Genomic DNA, 6,209 nt, shown 5'->3' on the forward strand with positions numbered 1-6,209 from the left:
ACAACTTTATAATTTACAATATCTGCAAACCATGGAGCTTCCTGAATGGTAAAGAGTTGCTCATCTGGGAAAGTCTCAGAGATCTCAGTAGAAGGGAGGGACGCCCCAGCTACTGGTTCTATTCGGGACAGATGATCATCTACTTGGTTCTCTGTCCCTTTTCTGTCTCTTATTTCTATATCAAACTCTTGCAGAAGCAACACCCATCTTATGAGCCTGGGTTTTGAATCCTGCTTTGTGAGTAAGTACTTAAGAGCAGCATGGTCAATGTACACAATCACTTTTGATCCTACTAGATAGGATCTAAACTTGTCAATGGCATAGACCACTGCAAGTAACTCTTTTTCTGTGGTTGTGTAATTCTTCTGTGCATCATTTAGAACACGGCTAGCATAATAAATGACATGCAGAAGCTTGTTATGCCTCTGTCCCAACACTGCACCAATGGCATGGTCACTGGCATCACACATTAGTTCGAATGGCAATGTCCAGTCTGGTGCAGAGATGACTGGTGATGTGACCAGCTTAGCTTTCAGGGTCTCAAATGCTTACAGAAACTGTGTGTCAAACACAAATAGTGTGTCAGCAGCTAGCAGGTTGTTCAGAGGTTTTGCAATTTTCGAAAAATCCTTTATAAACCTCCTGTAGAATCCTGCATGCCACAGAAAGCTTCTGATTGCCTTAACATTGGCAGGTGGTGGTAATTTTTCAATTACCTCTACCTTTGCCTTATCCACCTCTATTCTCTTGCTTGAAATTTTGTGTCAAAGGACAATTCCTTCAGTCACCATAAAGTGACATTTTTCCCAGTTTAAAACCAGGTTAGTCTCTTGGCACCTTTTTAGGACAAGTGCTAGGTGGTTAAGACAGGAGCTGAATGAGTCTCCATATACTGAGAAGTCATCCATGAAGACTTCCAGTAATTTCTCCACCATATCAGAGAAGATGGATAGCATGCATCTCTGAAAGGTTGCAGGAGCATTACACAGACCAAAAGGCATCCTCCTGTAGGCAAACACGCCAGAAGGGCAAGTAAATGTTGTTTTCTCTTGATCTAGAGGATCTACTGCAATTTGGTTGTAACCTGAATATCCATCCAAAAAGCAGTAATAATCATGACCAGCTAGTCTTTCTAGCATTTGGTCTATGAATGGTAAAGGAAAATGATCCTTTCTAGTGGCTGTATTGAGCCTTCTGTAGTCAATACACATACGCCACCCTGTGACTGTTCTTGTAGGAACCAGTTCATTTTTTTCATTATGAACTACTGTCATGCCTCCCTTCTTGGGGACAACTTGGACAGGGCTCACCCAGGGGCTATCAGAAATAGGATAAATAATCCCAGCCTCTAGTAATTTAGTGACCTCTTTCTGCACCACCTCCTTCATGGCTGGATTCAGCCGCCTTTGTGGTTGGACCACTGGTTTGGCATTATCCTCCAATAGGATCTTGTGCATGCATCTTGCTGGGCTAATGCCTTAAGATCACTTATGGACCACCCAAGAGCCGTCTTGTGTGTCCTTAACACCTGAATCAGTGCTTCATCTTCCTGTGGATTTAAAGCAGAGCTTATGATTACAGGAAAGGTATCACCTTCTCCCAGAAATGCATATTTCAGGGATGGTGGTAATGGTTTGAGCTCGGGTTTGGGAGGTTTCTCCTCTTCCTGAGGGATTTTCAGAGGTTCTATTATTCTCTCTGATTCCTCCAAATCAGGCTGAACATCTTTAAAGATGTCCTCTAGCTCTGATTCGAGACTCTCAGTCATATTGATCTCTTCCACCAAAGAGTCAATAATGTCAGCGCCCATGCAGTCATTTGATGTGTCTGGATGCTGCATAGCTTTTACAGCATTCAACTTGAACTCATCCTCATTGACTCTCAGGGTTACTTTCCCTTTTTGTACATCAATGAGAGTTCGTCCAGTTGCTAGGAAAGGTCTTCCTAGAATGAGAGTTGCACTCTTGTGCTCCTCCATTTTCAGCACTACAAAGTCAGTTGGAAAGGCGAATGGCCCAACCTTGACAATCATGTCCTCAATTATGCCTGATGGATATTTAATGGAGCCATCAGCAAGTTGGAGGCATATCCGGGTTGGTTTGACTTCTTCAGTCAACCCAAGCTTTCTGATAGTGGATGCAGGTATTAGATTGATGCTTGCTCCAAGGTCACACAGGGCTGTCTTGGTGCAAGCACCTTCTAATGTGCATGGTATCATAAAGCTTCCTGGATCTTGAAGCTTTTCTGGTAAGCTTTTCAGAATGACTGCATTGCACTCTTCAGTGAGAAATACTTTTTCAGTTTCTCTCCAATTCTTCTTATGACTTAAGATCTCTTTCATGAACTTAGCATAAGAAGGTATTTGCTCAAGTGCCTCTGCAAACGGAATCTTTATTTCAAGAGTCCTTAGATAGTCTGCAAAGCGGGCAAATTGCTTATCCTGCTCCGCTTGGCGAAGTTTCTGAGGATAAGGCATCTTGGCTTTATATTCTTCAACCTTAGTTGCTGCAGGTTTATTCCTTACAGAAGTGGTTGAAGAAGCCTTTTTAGAGGGGTTACTATCAGCACTCTCAGGTGTTTGATCCTCCATTGGCGTTTGAACGCCAGGATTGGGTGAAGAATGGGCATTTAACACCAACCTTTCCCCCTTTTCTGGCGTTTGAACGCCAGAACTGGGCAGGGAATGGGCGTTTAATGCTAGCTTTCCCCCCTTTTCTGGCGTTTGAATGCCAAGAGTATTCCTCTTTGGGCTCTTACTGTCCTCAGAGGGATTTTGGGCAGTGGTTTGGTTATCCTCTGTCAATTGTTTCTTTATTGGCTTTTTGCTACTTTGAGCAGTGTTATTCAATGTCTTCCCACTCCTCAGTTGAACTGCTTGGCATTCTTCTGTTATCTGTTTAGATAGCTGCTGTTTTGCCTGATTCAACTGTGATTCTATGTTCTTGTTAGCAATTTTAGTTTCTTGGAGTATCTCTTTAAATTCTGCTAACTGTTTTGTCATCATGTGTAATTGCTGATTAAGCTCAATCATCTGTTCTTGAGGATTAGGATCAGTGGTTACTGCCATAACTTCTTCTTTTGTGGAGAACTCATTGCTAGAGTACAAATGTTGATTTCTAGCAACAATATCTATAAGCTCTTGAGCCTCCTCAATCGTCTTCCTCATGTGTATAGATCCACCTGCTAAGTGGTCTAGAGACATCTAAGCTTTTTCTGTAAGCCCATAGTAGAAGATGTCTAACTGTACCCACTCTGAAAACATTTCAGAGGGGCATTTTCTAGCATACTCTATACCTCTCCAGGCATTATAAAGGGATTCATTATCCTCTGTTTAAAGCCTTGGATGTCCAGCCTTAGCTGTGTCATCCTTTTTAGAGGGTAAAATTGATCAGGAATTATCTGATAACTGTTTCCATGTCTTATGCTTGCTGTAGGTTGGTTATTCAACCACCTTAGCTTGATCTTTACAGCAAATGGAAACGTAATAATCTAGACATCTGATCCACCTTTATCACGTACTGTGTCAGCAAGTTGTAGGAATGTGCCAAAACTCAGTAGGTTTTCTGTGGAAGACCGGAATACTGGCAATTTTGCTGCACCATGATAATGAGTGAGGATTTAGCTCAAAGTTGCTTACTTTAATGGAAGGTATACAGATGCTACTCCCATATGCAGTTGTAATGGGGTTAGCATATGACCCCAGAGTCCTTCTGGACTGTTCAATTCCACTTAAGTCCATGATGGAGAAAGGGAATATGATATGAATTTACAAGTAAAGTAAGATATATTTTTTTTAATTAAAGGTGACCGAAAAAAAAATAAAATAAAATAAATGGAAAATAAAATAAAATTTCGAAAATTAAAAGAAAATAAGATCAAAGCAAATTGAAAACTGAATCAATTAGTTAATTAAAAAGATTTTGAAATTAGCAATTGAAGAGATATGATTGAAAATTATTTTGAAAAAGATTTGATTTTTGAAATGAGAAAAGAGAAAAACAACAAAATGACACCAAACTTAAAATTTTTAGAAAATCAAACACAAATTTCCGAAAATTTTAAAGAAAAAACACAAAGAAGACACCAAACTTAGAATTTTTAAAGAACAAGAAAGGACAAAGAACATGCAAATTCGAAAAATTAAAAGAAAACAAAAGCATGCAATTGACACCAAACTTAAAATGTGAAACTAAACTCAAATAAAAGACTCTAAACCGACAAAAACAAAACAGTCCTAATCTAAGCAACAAGATAGACCGTCAGTTGTCCAAACTCAACAATCCCCGGCAACGGCGCCAAAAACTTGCTGCACGAAATTGCAATCACACTTTTGCAATCCCGCACAACTAACCAGCAAGTGTACTGGGTCGTCCAAGTAATACCTTACGTGAGTAAGGGTCGATCCCACGGAGATTGTCAGCTTGAAGCAAGCTATGGTTATCTTGTAACTCTTAGTCAGGATATCAATAATTATCACGGTTGATTGTAAAAAGCAGAAGAACATGAAATAAATACTTGTTTTGCAGTAATGGAGAACAGGTTGAGGTTTTGGAGATGCTCTATCTTCTAAACCTCTGCTTTCCTACTGTCTTCTTCTTCAAGCACGCTAGTCTTCTTCCATGGCAAGCTGTATGTAGGGTTTCACTGTTGTCAATGGCTACCTCCCATCCTCTCAGTGAAAATGTTCAATGCGCTCTGTCACAGCGCGGCTAATCATCTGTCGGTTCTCAATCAGGTTGGAATAGAATCCAGTGATCCTTTTGCGTCTGTCACTAACGCCCAGCCTTTAGGAGTTTGAAGCTCGTCACAGTCATTCAATCCCTGAATCCTACTCAGAATACCACAGACAAGGTTTAGACCTTCCGGATTCTCTTGAATGCCGCCATCAATTCTAGCTTATACCACGAAGATTCTAATTAAGGAATCCAAGAGATATCTACTCAATCTAAGGTAGAACGGAGGTGGTTGTCAGGAACACGTTCATAGTTGAGAATGATGATGAATGTCACGGATCATCACATTCATCAAATTTAGGAACAAGTGATATCTTAGAATAAAAGCAAGCGTGATTGAATGAAAAACAGTAGTAATTGTATTAATCCATCACGACACAGCAGAGCTCCTCACCCCCAACCATGGGGTTTAGAGACTCATGCTGTAGAAGATACAATGAGAAACGTGTAAAGTGTCATGAGGTACAGATACAATGTCAAAAGATCCTATTAATAGTGAACTAGTAACCTAGGGTATACAGAAATGAGTAAATGACTAAAAAATCCACTTTCGGGGTCCACTTGGTGTGTGCTTGGGCTGAGCATTGAAGCTTTGATGTGTAGAGACTTTTTCTGGAGTTAAACGCCAGCTTTCATGCCAGTTTGGGCGTTTAACTCCAATTCTTATGCCAGTTTGGGCGTTAAACGCCGGGAGTTCTGAAGCTGATTTGTAACGCCGGTTTGGGCCATCAAATCTCGGGCAAAGTATGGACTTTTATACATTGCTGGAAAGCCCAGGATGTCTACTTTCCAACGCTGTTGAGAGCGCGCCAATTGGGCTTCTGTAGCTCCAGAAAATCCTTTTGGAGTGTAGGGAGGTCAGAATCCAACAGCATTTGCAGTCCTTTTCAGTCTCTGAATCAGATTTTTGCTCAGGACCCTCAATTTCAGCCAGAAAATACCTGAAATCACAAAAAAACACACAAACTCATAGTAAATCCCAGAAAAGTGAATTTTAACTAAAAACTAATAAAAATATAATAAAAACTAACTAAAATATACTAAAAATATACTAAAAATAATGCCAAAAAGCGTATAAATTATCCGCTCATCAATCATCAAAATTTCATCCAGGTGGTATGTTCTTAGAATTCTCATATAGACACCTAAACATCCTCCTAGATCCAATCTATTGAGCATTACACCAACATTTGCATTTAAGCATTGATGATGCAACTGTAATGAACCTAAAATGGTATTTTCAACCACTAACCATCTCTCTTTTGCTCTTAAATCCACAAAGAGCTCTAAGCTGACCATCCATCACAAGTAAACCATATTCAAGTGGGATAATAAAGCTTAGTCATAAGAGTTTAACCCACTCGAATGAAAGAATGGACGGTAACCTAGGAAAAGACGTTTCCAACGGTTGTAACAAAGCAATTTCCACTCCCATCCGTCCTTTTTGAAGGACTTTCACCACTTGACAAGATTCCT

This window comes from Arachis stenosperma, chromosome 10 (assembly GCF_014773155.1).
Source record: "Arachis stenosperma cultivar V10309 chromosome 10, arast.V10309.gnm1.PFL2, whole genome shotgun sequence".
Lineage (NCBI taxonomy): Eukaryota > Viridiplantae > Streptophyta > Magnoliopsida > Fabales > Fabaceae > Arachis > Arachis stenosperma.